Below are 16,648 nucleotides of genomic sequence, written 5' to 3'. Positions count from 1 at the left end.
TAACGTGTTACACAATGACGCCATTGTTTTGCGAATTGTAACGTATTTGACCGTTAATGGGTCATACTTTGGAGAAAAAAATAAACTAATTGTTTGGCGCGAACGTTAACGTTTATGTGTCGGGTGAAAATGATATCAGAATTTTAATAAAAGGATCATATCACCCCAGGAAACCCGAAACCATGTGAGCAGTGTAAAACCATTGGAGCAATGTACGTTTTTTTACCACAAACTTACATAGGATAAGTAAATTGGAAAAATCAAAATTTTTCAAGTCCAATTTGAAACAGCTGTGCGTTTACATTGATAACAAAGGTATTGGCCTACATGAAGAAAAAATCCTGACAAAATTTCTTTAAATATGATCGAAATGTGGCTCCCTGAAGTAGAAGATCGGGAAAATGGGCCATGTTCATGCATTTAGGGGAAAAAACTGCTTTAATTTGCAAGCCACTACAATAATTAAAGGATTTATACAAACTAATACCCCCGATACACCGACTCCGTTCGAAGTACGTTCTGAAAAATGTGACTAAACGGGCTCGAACTGTGTGAGAACGGCGTGATTGTAGTAGCAACGTGTTACAAACTGTCTTCGAACTTTGTGGACGGCCTGGAACGGGGTTGAACGGGAGAGTTGTTTCAGAACTTTGAGCCTGCTCAAAATTTTCTTCCGATCATCCCGTTCTACAATTAAACGTAGTAATAACGTACTGGAAACGGAATGGACGTACTAGGAACGGATAGGTCGTACTAAGGTCGGGTAAGGAACGTGTCAGAACGTAGTGCGATCGGACCGAAATTACCCGTACGATGCCACACCGATCGAGTCCGTTTCTAGTCCATCCAATCCGTTCTTCTTAGATAGACCGACCCCGTCCGCACTTCGCCTCAAGTACGGTCTTGTTTCGTGTAAATAAATAGAAACTAAAAGATAAGTTCTTAAAACGTTTGCAACACGTTCTATAAGTTCTCAGTAAGTTCTTAGTACGCTGTACTCGTTTTTAGAAGTTCGCAGTAGGTTCCAAGTTCGTTATACTCGTTCAATGTAGTTGTTACAACGTTCAAACCTTAAATACAATACGTTCAGACAATGTGAATAAATAGAGTTCGTTGTCTCAAAATTCATAATTTGAGATATTAAGTTGAAACATGGACACTCTTGGAGCTATTAATTTTTTTTAATGTTGGCTTCGTGCAATTTATGTTAGAAGCAGAGCAGCAATATAATATTTTGTTGGGCCAAGAAAGAAGGATCAAAGAGTGAAACATAAATGAGAACTGGCAGGAACGTAGTCGGTTTTATAATCGCCGTGCAGAACGTGGCTGCAACTACGTCCTAAACGTTCGACAAACATAGTAGGACGGAGTGAGAACTGCTTTTGAACGAGTTACCACTGCACAACGAATAAAGAAGAACTGTGCTGAGGACGGGCTCGGTCTGACTGGAACGGTATACCAACGGGGACAATGGGCAAATTGACCCGATTTGAACTGGATAAAGTGGGACTGGCAACGGGGTAGGAAGGGATAGGAACGAGCTGCACGTAGCGCGAACTGTGTATAAACATCATTCAATCATATTTATACTCAGCTATAAATAGACTGAGGGTTTTCACAAAGCTTTGACTGTTTGAACTTCCGTGCCTCTGATTTTGGAGGATTTGCTCAGAGAATAGGAAGTTTTGAAATTATTTTGTTACATTTTGTGTAAAATCATAAGAACTTTCACAGGATACATAAACACTCTTTATTTTTAGCTATTATATTAATGTTTAATGCAATCTTTTAAAAGTGTGTGTATTTATTTTAATTTTTGCAAAATATTTATTTTAAACAATATATATTACATGGTGTCCTGCAGTTGCTGATCAATTTCAAATGAAAAAAAAAAAAACAACATACTTAAACATTGTTTTATGAGGTTGAAACAATTATTTTTGTTAGGTGTTGACACATTGAAGATTTATATGACTATTATTCTTCCGTTAATAATTGGCAAATTTAAGCATGTGTTTCAATTTACATAAGACAGTATATCCTTAATACAATTATTGTATTTAATTATGAAGGCAAGATTTCTATTATTTGTATTATACAAGGCAAATAAGGTATACTAATAATTTTGCTAAATAAAACTTCAAACATGTTCAATAGTGCATATATGTACAATATTGAAATAGTTTCACCTATAGTATAGTAGATGGGCCAGTTGTTCAGGCAATCTATGGAATGATATTGTTTTTTTTTGTATAAACTTCATACAGAGTGAATTTTATTTTTGCAAACGGCATTCTAAACAAATAAATTGATAAATGATCAAATGAGATATGAGATAGCAAAACATGAAGTATGATGTTCAGCGGAGTTGATGTTAGCAAGAAAAATATTAATGAACACGATCGTCAAATAATGTTAACGGATAAAGTTAAGACGTAGTAATGACCAATGCTGGCAAAAACTAAAATATGGGAAAATATAGGAGGCTGTTTTAATACGAGATTTCTTTCGAAAATATAGGGGAAAACACGAATACATGAATATAGGAATAAGTTAATAGCTTGGGAATATGAAATTGGTTTGGTGACTGATTTCTTCGAAAAAAAAAGATGCAGCAAAAGTCGCAATTGTGTATTGTTTGCCTTTTTGGTTGATCTAGTGGGTATATTTGTAATTCTGTCTTTTTGGTTGATCTAGTGGGTATATTTGTCATTCTGTATTTTTGGTTGATCTAGTGGGTATATTTGTCATTCTGTCTTTTTGGTTGATCTAGTGGGTATATTTGTCATTCTGTCTTTTTGGTTGATCCAGTGGGTATATTTGTCATTCTGTATTTTTGGTTGATCTAGTGGGTATATTTGTCATTCTGTATTTTTGGTTCATCTAGTGGGTATATGTGTTTTTCTGTATTTTTGGTTGATCTTTTGGGTATATTTGCCATTCTGTCTTTTTGGTTGATCTAGTGGTTATATTTGTCATTCTGTCTTTTTGGTTGATCGAGTGGGTATATTTGTCATTCTGTATTTTTGTTTGATCTGGTGGGTATATTTGTCATTCTGTCTTTTTGGTTGATCTGATGGGTATATTTGTCATTTTGTATTTTTGGTTGATCTAGTGGGTATATTTGTCATTCTGTATTTTTGGCTGATCTAGTGGGTATATGTGTCATTCTGTATTTTTTGTTGATCTAGTAGGTATATTTGTCATTCTGTCTTTTTGGTTGATCTAGTGGGTATATTTGTCATTCTGTATTTTTGGTTGATCTAGTGGGTATATTTGTCATTTTGTCTTTTTGGTTGATCTAGTGGGTATATTTGTCATTTTGTCTTTTTGGTTGATCTAGTGGGTATATTTGTCATTTTGTCTTTTTGGTTGATCTAGTGGGTATATTTGTCATTCTGTCTTTTTGGTTGATCTAGTTGGTATATTTGTCATTCAGTCTTTTGGGTTGATCTAGTGGGTATATTTGTCATTCTGTATTTTTGGTTGATCTAGTGGGTAAATGTGTCATTCTGTATTTTTGGTTGATCTAGTGGGTATATTTGTCATTCTGTCTTGTTGGCTGATCTAGTGGGTATATTTGTCATTCTGTATTTTTGGTTGATCTAGTGGGAATATTTGTCATTTTGTCTTTTTGGTTGATCTAGTGGGTATATTTGTCATTTTGTCTTTTTTGTTGAGCTAGTGGGTATATTTGTCATTCTGTCTTTTTGGTTGATCTAGTGGGTATATTTGCTTTTCTGTATTGTTGGCTGATCGAGTGGGTATATTTGTCATTCTGTATTTTTGCTTGATCTAGTGGGTATATTTGTCATTTTGTCTTTTTTGTTGATCTAGTGGGTATATTCGTCATTCTGTATTTTTGGTTGATCTAGTGGGTATATTTGTCATTTTGTCTTTTTTGTTGATCTAGTGGGTATATTTGTCATTCTGTATGTTTGGTTGATCTAGTGGGTATATTTGTCGTTTTGTCTTTTTTGTTGATCTAGTGGGTATATTAGTGGGTATATTTGTCGTTTTGTCTTTTTTGTTGATCTAGTGGGTATATTTGTCATTCTGTCATTTTGGTTGATCGAGTGGGTATATTTGTCATTTTGTATTTTTGGTTGATCTAGTGGGTATATTTGTCATTCTGTATTTTTGGCTGATCTTGTGGGTATATGTGTTATTCTGTATTTTTGGTTGATCTAGTAGGTATATTTGTCATTCTGTCTTTTTGGTTGATCTAGTGGGTATATTTGTCATTCTGTATTTTTGGTTGATCTAGTGGGTATATTTGTCATTTTGTCTTTTTGGTTGATCTAGTGGGTATATTTGTCATTTTGTCTTTTTGGTTGATCTAGTGGGTATATTTGTCATTTTGTCTTTTTGGTTGATCTAGTGGGTATATTTGTCATTCTGTCTTTTTGGTTGATCTAGTTGGTATATTTGTCATTCAGTCTTTTGGGATGATCTAGTGGGTATATTTGTCATTCTGTATTTTTGGTTGATCTAGTGGGTAAATGTGTCATTCTGTATTTTTGGTTGATCTAGTGGGTATATTTGTCATTCTGTCTTTTTGGCTGATCTAGTGGGTATATTTGTCAATCTGTATTTTTGGTTGATCTAGTGGGAATATTTGTCATTTTGTCTTTTTGGTTGATCTAGTGGGTATATTTGTCATTTTGTCTTTTTTGTTGAGCTAGTGGGTATATTTGTCATTCTGTCTTTTTGGTTGATCTAGTGGGTATATTTGCTATTCTGTATTGTTGGCTGATCGAGTGGGTATATTTGTCATTCTGTATTTTTGCTTGATCTAGTGGGTATATTTGTCATTTTGTCTTTTTTGTTGATCTAGTGGGTATATTCGTCATTCTGTATATTTGGTTGATCTAGTGGGTATATTTGTCATTTTGTCTTTTTTGTTGATCTAGTGGGTATATTTGTCATTCTGTATGTTTGGTTGATCTAGTGGGTATATTTGTCGTTTTGTCTTTTTTGTTGATCTAGTGGGTATATTAGTGGGTATATTTGTCGTTTTGTCTTTTTTGTTGATCTAGTGGGTATATTTGTCATTCTGTCATTTTGGTTGATCGAGTGGGTATATTTGTCATTTTGTATTTTTGGTTGATCTAGTGGGTATATTTGTCATTCTGCCATTTTGGTTGATCTAGTGGGTATATTTGACATTCTGTCTTTTTTTTTATCTAGTGGGTATATTTGTCATTCTGTCTTTTTTGTTCATCTAGTGAGTTTTGTAATTCTGTCTTTTTGGTTGATCTAGTGGGTATATTTGTCATTCTGTATTTTTTGTTGATCTAGTGGGTATATGTGTCATTCTGTATTTTTGGTTGATCTAGTGGGTATATTTGTCATTCTGTATTTTTGGTTGATCTAGTGGGTATATGTATCATTCTGTAATTGTTGGTTGATCTAGTGGGTATATTTGTCATTCTGACTTTTTGGTTGATCTAGTGGGTATATTTGTCATTCTGTATTTTTGGTTGATCTAGTTGGTATATTTGTCATTTTGTCTTTTTGGTTGATCTAGTGGGTAAATTTGGCATTCTGTATTTTTTGCTGATCTAGTGGGTATATTTGTCATTTTGTCTTTTTGGTTAATCTTGTGGATATATTTGTCATTCTGTCTTTTTGGTTGATCGAGTGGGTATATTTGTCATTCTGTATTTTTGGTTGATCTAGTGGGTATATTTGTCATTTTGTCTTTTTTGTTGATCTAGTGGGTATATTTTCATTCTGTCTTTTTGGTTGATCTAGTGGGTATATTTGTCATTTTGTCTTTTTTGTTGATCTAGTGGGTATATTTGTCATTCTGTATTTTTGGTTGATCGAGTGGGTTTATTTGTCATTCTGTATTTTTGGTTGATTTAGTGGGTATACATGTGTTTGTCATTTTGTCTTTTTGGTTGATCTAGTGAGTATATTTGTCATTCTGTATTTTTGGTTGATCTAGTGGGTATATTTGTCATTTTGTCTTTTTGGTTTATCTAGTGGGTATATTTGTCAATTTGTCTTTTTGATTGACCTAGTGGGTATATTTGTCATTTTGTCTTTTTGGTTGATCCAGTGGGTATATTTGTCATTCTGTCTTTTTGGTTGATCTAGTGGGTATTTTTGTTATTCTGTCTTTTTGGTTCATCTAGTTGGTATATTTGTCATTTTGTCTTTTTGGTTGATCCAGTGGGTATATTTGTCATTCTGTCTTTTTGGTTGATCTAGTGGGTATATTTGTCATTCAGTCTTTTGGGTTGATCTAGTGGGTATATTTGTCATTCTGTCTTTTTGGTTGATCTAGTGAGTATATTTGTCATTCTGTCTTTTTGGTTGATCCAGTGGTATCTTTTTCATTCTGTTTTTTTGGTTGATCTAGTGGGTATATTTATCATTCTGTCTTTTTTGTTGATCTAGTGGGTATATTTGTCATTCTGTCTTTTTGGTTGATCCAGTGGGTATATTTGTCATTCTGTCTTGTTGGTTGATCTAGTGGGTATATTTGTCATTCTGTCTGTTTGGTTTATCTAGTGGGTATATTTGTCATTCTGTCTTGTTGATTGATCTAGTGAGTATATTTGTCATTCTGTCTTTTTGGTTGATCCAGTGGGTATATTTGTCATTCTGTCTTTTTGGTTGATCTAGTGGGTATATTTGTCATTTTGTCTTTTTGGTTGATCTAGTGGGTATACTTGTCATTTTGTCTTTATGATTGATCTAGTGGGTATATTTGTCATTCTGTCTTTTTGTCGTGTTGTCGTTTTGGCGACCTGATAAAACACTTGAATGATGCGTAAAAAATCAGCCGCCATAAGTAAGACATTGTTGTTGAAGGCAAACATGTTTTCGAACCGTCTAGTATATTATAATAAAAGATTATTAATACCGTATCCGGTTTGTATCCGTATGTATACGGAACTATTAAAATGCAAAAGAAGAAACAAAATATATGTCCATCGTATTTAAAAAAATGTTTATTTATTTTAAATTCAGAACTTAATTTATACAGTAAAAGTGTTATAAGTTCCATTCCAATAATGTGAGACCTTGCGATTCAGACTTAATGACATAACTGTACTATAAGTATCAATTGCGATTGATCAGTCCCACTGGTACAGGGAAATTACTGGTATTTTCAAGTGACGGAAATTGCACACGATTGTTCTAGATGACAATATCAAATTCGTCGTACAGGCATTTTGATTGGAAACACGCTGCGAAGGTTTACATGCCGTTAATTTTACTATCTGCCTTATAATTTTGCAGAAGTGATGTTTTTATTAAATAACTTGCAATCCTTATGTAGGGTTCTACAAATAATAGAGCGTTCTTATCGTAAAAGCTAGGCATTATGGACTTTTTGTATTCATAATTCTTTTAATTAGTGTGATAAGGAACGCCGTCAACGAAAATTGCAAGAAATATTTTTATAAATTCGTTGCAAATATAACAAACTTTTCTTTACTCAACATCCCGTTGCAAACCACATGATTTTATTGATAGTTGAAAATGTCATTGTTCGTTTCTTTTCATTCTGAAATGTCTTCGCTCGAAGAAATTTCCAATCGCCCGGAAGTGTTTGATTGCTTTAATGGAAGTTACTGGTATATCCGGGGAACCGACTTCCGGTTGTCATCAGACTCAAGCGTCTGCGTGACTTCGAACGTTGTGTCTCCATTTTGAGTCCAGTTTTAGTGACACGCTTGTTTAGGTTTGACGTTCTAATATTTGCGTTACTTTGCATGCGTCTTGAATCATGACTTTCCCGGATGTCATTAAAAGCCTGTTTATTGGCAATGTGAAAGCAAATATTGATTATTCTGAGGCATTAAATGATTTGTGGAGCCCAAATGCACGAATATGTTATGAAAGATCCGGTTTATTTGAAAATTACGATGTATTGAATAATTTTACAGGAAAGCAGAATGAACAATTATTTCCAATCCAATATAGAAAACCGTTGATAAAAGACGCTACCTCAGAATGAAGAGAGGATATTTGAAGAAATACTTGATGTTCAAAGAGGACGTATGGGGGCTGCATAGACAGATCGTTAACGGTCAATTGAACCGATAGACACTTGCCAATTAAGTTTAAGGTTGCCAAGTTAATATTGCAGTTTTTTCATAAAAGAATATAATTATACAATGCCGTTGTGTTTTTTGCTGTAAGACAAAATGTAAACTTGAATTGTTTTAAACGATACGGGCATTATTTAATAGGAAAAACGATTTAACGCATATTTCATCATCATAATCAAAATCCTAAATATATATAGGGTAGGCTCAGTTATCTTTGAACTCTTTCGGAGAGCGTATTGTTTTTATAACTAACGTTGGCTATAATGTTATATATGCAAAATTGAGAATATTGCAACTAAAATTTAGTTTTCAGTTTGTACACCCCTTATACTTCACTTAGTAGACTTTAGATTTGTACTAATCCTGCATATTCTTCATGGTCTTCCATTACCAACGATCAATTAGAGGCCAATCGCATTTTTATTGCGTTTTGGAGAAACTTACAAAAATAATACATACATTGGACCACTACTGCTTCACTTACTACTATTATTACTTTTTTCTTCTGATCATGAGATTCTTATAATGCACAATACATAAATCATTCATAAACGTATCGGAAATTGGCTGTTTGACCTTAACTGCATTTGGTCGGGTTTATACCTCTTGAATGACTACTTAACAATTTATCTAAGGGTGTTGATAATAAACTGTACGCGAGGCGTATTGCATTTTTAATAAGTATAATCAAATACGCCAAACGTACACATTTAAATAAAATCATTCACGCAAATATATCATTTATAATGCATTAATAATCCCTTCGAAATGACTTATTTACGGACGTAATATTGAAGCATTTTGGTTACAAAAGACGTAAAATAAATATGAAATCTAAAGTATTATTATGCAAAAGGTACACAGTGGGATGTTATCAGTTAGCAGCGTCAAATCTTCATTCTGACAATGCTGTGTTAATGTTTGCATTAAAAAGTGTTAGAAAGAACGCATGGTGGTAAAGAGTAACCCTGTCGTATGCATACTGATTGCGGATTAAGATGTTGATATATAGATTAGATACTTTATTTGGGTTTGAATAACAACAAAACACGTTTGACAGAAAGTAGCGTTTTGCGATTTATCTTTTACGTTGCGCTAAATTAAATTTTAATGACATATGGAGATTTATCAATATGCTGAATTAACCTATTCGCGGCTCACCTGCGGTTGTATCCCCGTTCTCAATATCATATTGCAGTATTGACATGCATTGTAAATCGGCATGTGAAGCCAAGCTTAATAAGACTAATGTTTATTTTGTGCTTATGAAATCGGATGCAAAAACAGATACGTATATTAAATCAGCCGCATGAAGTCGACATGTTGGAAGAAAGTCGAAGTACTTAATTTGCAGTTCATTTTATTTATTATATTGTTATTCCAGTCATTTTGTCATTGTTTTCCTTGAGGTTTTAGATACGTATTTTTTCCATATTACTATAATTATTTCTTAACTAATCACTGAATCATCGACTGCTTTAATATTAATGTTTACAATTCAGAAAATGTGCATTAATATCAACAAGAACGTTATAAGGCTGCACCGCATGTCATGTGTTTATCTTACATATTTTAGCACTATTAACACATTCATATATTCATACATTATTAGTTATTTACATTCATTATAACATTATTGTCTCCCATGTAAATCCCATTTAAACAATCACTGAAAAAAGTAAATGCATAATTTTCTTCTTCTTCTTCTTCTTCTTCTTCTTTCTTCTTCTTCTTTCTTCTTCTTCTTCTTTCTTCTTCTTCTTCTTCTTCTTCTTTCTTCTTCTTCTTCTTCTTCTTCTTCTTCTTCTTCTTCTTCTCTTTCTTCTTCTTCTTCGCTTCTTCTTTCTGCTTCTTCTATTACCTTACTCTTCTTCTTCTTCTTCTTCTTCTTCTTGTTCTTCTTTTTCTTCTTCATCTTCTGCTTAAAGTCATCTTAATTGGCATCCCCATCTTATCGTCTTCGTCGTCGTCGCCATCATCATCACCATCATCAGCATCTGCACCATAGTAATTGTAATGCAAACAACAGTCACCAAACCACCTCTACAATATACGCCATCAATATTTTATACATACCATGATACCACTCTTATCAAAGTATGAAGCTCATATACATTTGTCTATCTGCATCAGTCTCAACCCTTTAGTGTTGTATGTGGGTATGCACATCGTTGGCAGCGAGAGGTGTTTAACGACCATAAACGACCTTTACCTGTTTATTTCATGAAACATGATTAATCAAAATATGTTTGCCACCAAATGATTACAATCTGTGGCAGGTGAGGATTATAAATATATATTAAAAACATTCCATAAAACACGCCTCGGTGGGTCTACCGAAATGTAATCAAACAAAACGACTTAACGACAAAGAAATGATATCCATGAATGTCAATTTATTCATATAAATATAAAAGCGAAAAAGGATCCAGTCGTTTAAAATTCCGGATGATTGACAAACACCTCGGAAACACAAATGTGCACGGTAAGTTTGAAACAAATTATCTCGGTTTTGCGTTTTCGGACAATGTAATAGAGTTGGGATTCGTCTTCACTTTTCTAATCCTCTGGTATTTATTGCCGTCCATAGACAGCTTGTCGCATGCGATCGCATTCTAGTCCGATTTGAACTAGTATTGTTTATCATCGGAGATGCTCTTGTCAGTAATGGTACGTCGAAAGGAATTAGCTGTACCCTGCATTGTACGCACTGCATTTTAGGAGATCCTTGTCAACGACAGCACTTTCATCATTGTCAAATATTGGTTAACATTAGGGAAATGACTCGAAAACGACAAGATTAATATTTTATCAACTGCCCTGGGTTTTTGAGCTCTCAGAATGTCGCGCAGATATTCCGATACAATGTTTGTGCTTTTAGAACACGGATTTCTAATAAGATTATAATAGAAAATAACAAGAGTGCTGTGCAAATGATCAAAGAGCAAAATGATTATATGTATGAACGATTTGTTGTCAGTTGAGAAATACAAATTTGCTTTAATAAAATCAATTATTAAATCGTTAATTGAAATTATCCATCAATGCAATAACCTAAGTGCCATAAGTGGACAAGCAGTATTGACATTTAATTGGGATACAATTCACGGTTTTTAATAAAAACGTTATAATAAAGACTAATAGTAATTTGCATTTAATTTTTCGTTAACAAAATGAAATTATAGAGTCAAGTTATTATAACTGCATTTACTTAAAAACAACGATTTGATATGGAAGAATATAGATTCTATAAAATTAATGTAGCGACAGCAAGCGCTTACAACTGCATGGTGTTTATTGAGTTATTAACAAAGCGAAAAGTAAACAAAAGAAATAAAATTATACACGATACTCGACTCCGATGCGAGCTTGGTATTAATATTTGTCCATCCAAATCAAGATCAATCCGATCCCCAACGGTTCGTTGACATATTGGGTTACCTTCTGTGTAAACGAAAGCTGTTTATTTTCAATCATCTCTCCTCCCCATTGACAAAGGTAATCAGTTAACGAACAGAGGCGTTTAAATGTTGGGCCAACGGAATTCCAAACACAGGACAAACAAAGTTATACTATGTGAGAGAAGCATTAGAAGTTGTATGAGACATTTGATTCGCAATTGTAACTGTCCCATCATCACACGGTGCTCCTTCAAGACTGACTACGACTCGTCGACCTTTGGCAATGCTTTAACCGAAAGCGAAACGGCAGGGTGCATGGATTGGCTTCCACTCGAATGACACGATCCAGAAGCTGAATGCTTGTGAATGTATTGTTTTCATACCGGTTTATTGTATTACAGGGTGTTCAGTTTCTATTTTAAAGGGTATTATTTTACATGGTCTAGTTAAACGGTCCGATAACAGATAGTAACCCTGTAAACAGTTGTACAATACAATGTGTCGAACTGGAACAACAGATGTATTCATTTCTTTGCCAAAATATTGAGTGATTGTTATTTAAAAAAAAGATGTTCCAACAGATCATTTTTGTGTTATATGTTTGCTGTTATTGTTTCAGATAATATGTTCGGAACAGATATTGATTCCATGCACAGTTGCACACCGCCGTTACATATACGTGTATTTAAGCGTTCTTTACTTTCTGTGCGAGTATTAACAATGGTCATGATATATTTAACATTGACTTTTTGCCGCTTATAGACAAAGGACTCACATTTTGGGGCCAATTAAAATTTACACCTCCATAATCTGGGACAGTTGGAACAAAAGCTAAACACATATATTCGGATAATTAACAGGTTGGTTTTGTGTTTATTAACTACAATATACCAAACAAATTGTAATATTCGCGAACTGTATACCGGAAAAGTTTGTAAATGCATTTGCCTAACAAAATATCTTAGTCTTAAAAAACTTTCTCATTCATAGTAAAGAGTAACACTGTCGGACCGTATTTGGTACAAAAACGAATATGGTACATTTGTACCATATTCGGCCGAATATGGTACAAATGTACCATACTCGGACCGAAGATGGTACAATTTTCGACCGAATATGGTACAAACATTGTACCATATTCGGTTGGAATAAGTTTTTCTATGCTCGCCAAAACGTATTTGGTACATACCAAAAAAACTCATAAAAATGAAAATGGCCTACGTATATGGTACATAAATTATGTATTTCTTAATAAATGAAATAGTCTGCCGATGTGTAAACTTTTTTTCAAACTCAAATACATTGTATTAACCTAATATTGGAAGTGACAAAAGTATCATCATCATCATCATCATCATCATCATCATCATCATCATCATCATCATCATCATCGTCGTCGTCGTCGTCGTCGTCGTCGTCGTCGTCGTCGTAACTAGCAGTAACAGAAACAGCTAACCTAACCACACTTTACATGGATTTTGCTGGTTGTGTTACTGTTTCGCCGGCTAGCTCAGTCGGTTGCGCGTCAGATTGGCACGCAGGCGGCCTGGGTTTGATTCCCGGGCGGGCCAGATACTTTCGTGGAGATCATTAATAGCAATTTTCAAATTTTTAAAACTTTTTTTTTCGAAAGTGTATTTTCACCAAAATCCGATTTAAGAGATTTTGAGCTCTTTTAAATGAATATATCTCTCCAAAAATAAGGATGTTTGACTGGCTGCTTTAAACAGGTGTGACTGTATTCCTAAACATTACTTTGTAAAGTTGATTTGTCGTTCCGACGTCATATTGCTGAGCAGCCGACAAAGCTTTGAAGTTTCCGATTTTTTCTTTGATAACGTGCCGCTTTAAAAAGGCGGGAATTTTGCACACAAGTCTTACTCAGAAGTCAGTAACCATATTTGACTTGGCGGTCGGCAAGAAAAGTTGTGATTTTCGACTAGAAAGAATTGAAATCCAAACTTTCTTCAAACTTCAAAAGAATTCTTGACAGTAAGTACTGTACATAATTTTAATTTTCAGTTGTCTTAATATGCATTGATGTTTTAACATGCATTGATTTTTATGTTTTATGCCCCCCCCCCCCCTCAGAGTGCATTTGCAGTTGTCCGTCCGTCTATCCAATTGTCCGTGGCATTCCTTCCGGGTGCGTAACTCCTAAACTGCTAAAATATTTAAGCTACAGTCATTTTTTCGAAAGTGTATTTTCCACCAAAATCAGATCGAGCTCCTGTAATCTGTAGATTTGAACATTTTAAATTTTATGGATTTTATAGGTCTTTGACCTTCGAACCCTGCCTAGTCGTGACTTCTGGTGAGCGACCTAGGCCCCCAGGGCCCCTTCTTTATATCCCTTCCACGTAGCATTGGTTTCTACAGACCGTTTGTCCGTTGACCGCCATAAGTTTGCCCGCTATTTTTCCCCTGAATTTGAATTCGGTTGGATTTCAATGAAACTTTACATGAAGTACTTGCTACTTTCATTGCGCATATTGCCCGGAAGTTCGGATTGTAAATTTTAGCGGAGCTATCAGACGAGTGATTTTAGCTCAGCTCATGTCGTGAGACATTCGTTTTCGACACGCGGTGTTCAATACAAGCTCTATTAACTAATGAAGTATAAATGTATAATAACTTATTATATTATTTCAGATGAAGGAAGCAATTAGGAGAAAAAGGAAGCAATTAGGGTGCTTGCCCAGGTCGAAGTACGACATTATTGTCAGAAGTTTAAACGGATCGTTCGATGTCCCTGTGAAGAAACGGACACCTGAAGAGAATAATTGTTTGGCCATGATTAGAAAACGTAAGGACTTCGAGCTTGGTGACCGGGGTTCTTTATTGTGTGGCGGAAAGCAAGTCCTTGTGAAAGAAGATCTTCCTAGATTTGTTGAGAAGATGTTCATGGAAAACAAAGGATGTGGAGCAAGGGTTATTTACAACAAACTGAAAGTAAATTACACGGGGTTCTCGGAACAAGCTATCCTTGAAATACTGTACAATAGCAAGTATTACCATGAGAAGTATCCGAGATTTACAAACAAGCCAAAGCCAAAGACAATTACAGAAGAGGAACCAGGCAAAAGATGGCAGATTGACATAATTAACATGAAAAATCAAAGTGTTAGCTACAAGGGGTCCACATACAGTTATATTCTACAAGTCGTGGACGTTTATTCTAGGTACGTTATGCCAAAACCCCTGAAAACGAAGAGTTCGCGTGAAGTTGCAAAGGCATTAGAGGACGTGTTGATGGTTAACCTTGCCCCTGACATCATCCAATGTGACAACGGACTGGAATTTAAAGGCCCTAGTATGAAACTTTTGTTGAACAAGTACAACATCAAAATGATCAATAGTAGGCCGTATCATCCTCAATCACAGGGCAAGTGTGAAAGGTCAAACAGTGTTATAAAGGCCAAGATTCTATTTGCAACAAAAAGTAAACGTGGATTTAACTGGGTCGAAGGGCTTCAAGATTTAGCCTATGCCATAAACACAAGTTTCAAACGAGTTCTTGGGGGTCTCACGCCCTTTGAAGCCTACTACGGAAGAAGTCATGTTTTTACCAAAGAACGTCATAGTTCTCGTGAAATAAAGAAAACCATACGGCGAGCAAATAAAAAGGCTTACAGGTCGCTGTTGAAAAACGCAACTTCCCCAAGCAAGTACAAAGTAGGAGAGACAGTATTAATTCGCTATCCCTTTCGAAAATCCAGGGTGCCAACCAAAAGATATGTTATCGAAGGCAAGGTAGAAAAAGTAAAACGAAATGGTGTTTATATCGTGTCATTTCAAGTACCGAACAAACCCGAACTTGGATTCGTAAGCAAATCGGTTGGGGTCGAAAACATGACTAGCCTAACTGTTGCGTTAGAGAAACAACGAAAAATTAAAAAACATTCATTAAAACAGAACCGCTCAGAGAAACAAAATCACAGAACTAAGTACTATCATGTTTTAACACACCATGAAAATCTGCAGTTGTTGGATGGGGTGAATATTGCCATGGACCCAAATCCGGATGGAAATTGTCAATTTGCTGCTATATCGCATCAACTTGGTAAAATTGGTATATACAAAGACGTAGATGCTTTACGTAAGGAAGCAGTCCATCACATTGTAGAAAACAGATATTTCTATGAAACTTTTGTCTATGATGAAACATTTGATGAATACGTTAAGAATATGTCTAAGAATGGGACATACGGCGACAACCTCACGCTCATTGCACTTATGAGAGAATATAATTTGCAGTGCCTGGTAGTTTCTACCCGAGGACTAGAACACTCATCAATTGTGTCAGCAGATGGAAAGTTCGATGGTGATGTTGGAACAATTGCATTGGGGTATTTCCCAGAAGGATTTGGCATGCATTACGTTAGTATCCGTATCAATCAACGCGTGTACAAGGACATAATATCACGCTTAGAACAGTCGTATGACAACGGTGACTCTGGCGACAGCGCTGCGTCTGGCGACAACGCTGCGTCAGGCGACAACGCTGCGTCTGGCGACAACGGTGACTCTGGCGACAACGGTGACTCCGGCGACACCGCTGCGTCTGGCGACAACACTGCATCTGGCGACAACGCTGCGTCTGGCGACAACGGTGACTCTTGCGACAACGGTGACTCCGGCGACAACGGTGACTCCAGCGACAACGGTGACTCCGGCGACAACGGTGACTCCGGCGACAACGCTGCGTCTGGCGACAACGGTGACTCCGGCGACAACGCTGCGTCTGGCGACAACACTGCATCTGGCGACAACGCTGCGTCTGGCGACAACGGTGACTCTTGCGACAACGGTGACTCCGGCGACAACGGTGACTCTGGCGACAACGGTGACGTCTCTGTGTGTTCAGCCCTGAAAGAGCTTCAAGATATGATAAACAATAGGAGGGCACAGAAGCGAACGACTTTTCCATTTCTGATGTTACCACTTCACATTCAAGTTGAAATTTTTAAGTTCTGCATACAATCAAACCCGTCAATCCAGTTTGTGTTGGCGAAGGTCGGCAAACCCTTTAGAGATTTAATAAGGTCAATGAGTTTGCAAACACCTAGAATTTACATTCGGCCGGATATTGGACTAGATACTAGTAACAGAAATCCTGTTAGCGTTCGTTTCCTATTAACAAGAGCGGGCAGAAACAGCGGTCTTATTTCGGCA

The sequence above is a fragment of the Dreissena polymorpha genome, chromosome 4 (genome assembly GCF_020536995.1).
Source record: "Dreissena polymorpha isolate Duluth1 chromosome 4, UMN_Dpol_1.0, whole genome shotgun sequence".
In the NCBI taxonomy this organism is placed as follows: domain Eukaryota; kingdom Metazoa; phylum Mollusca; class Bivalvia; order Myida; family Dreissenidae; genus Dreissena; species Dreissena polymorpha.
The sequence above is the reverse complement of the archived record's forward strand: the minus strand, read 5'-3'. Positions refer to the sequence as shown.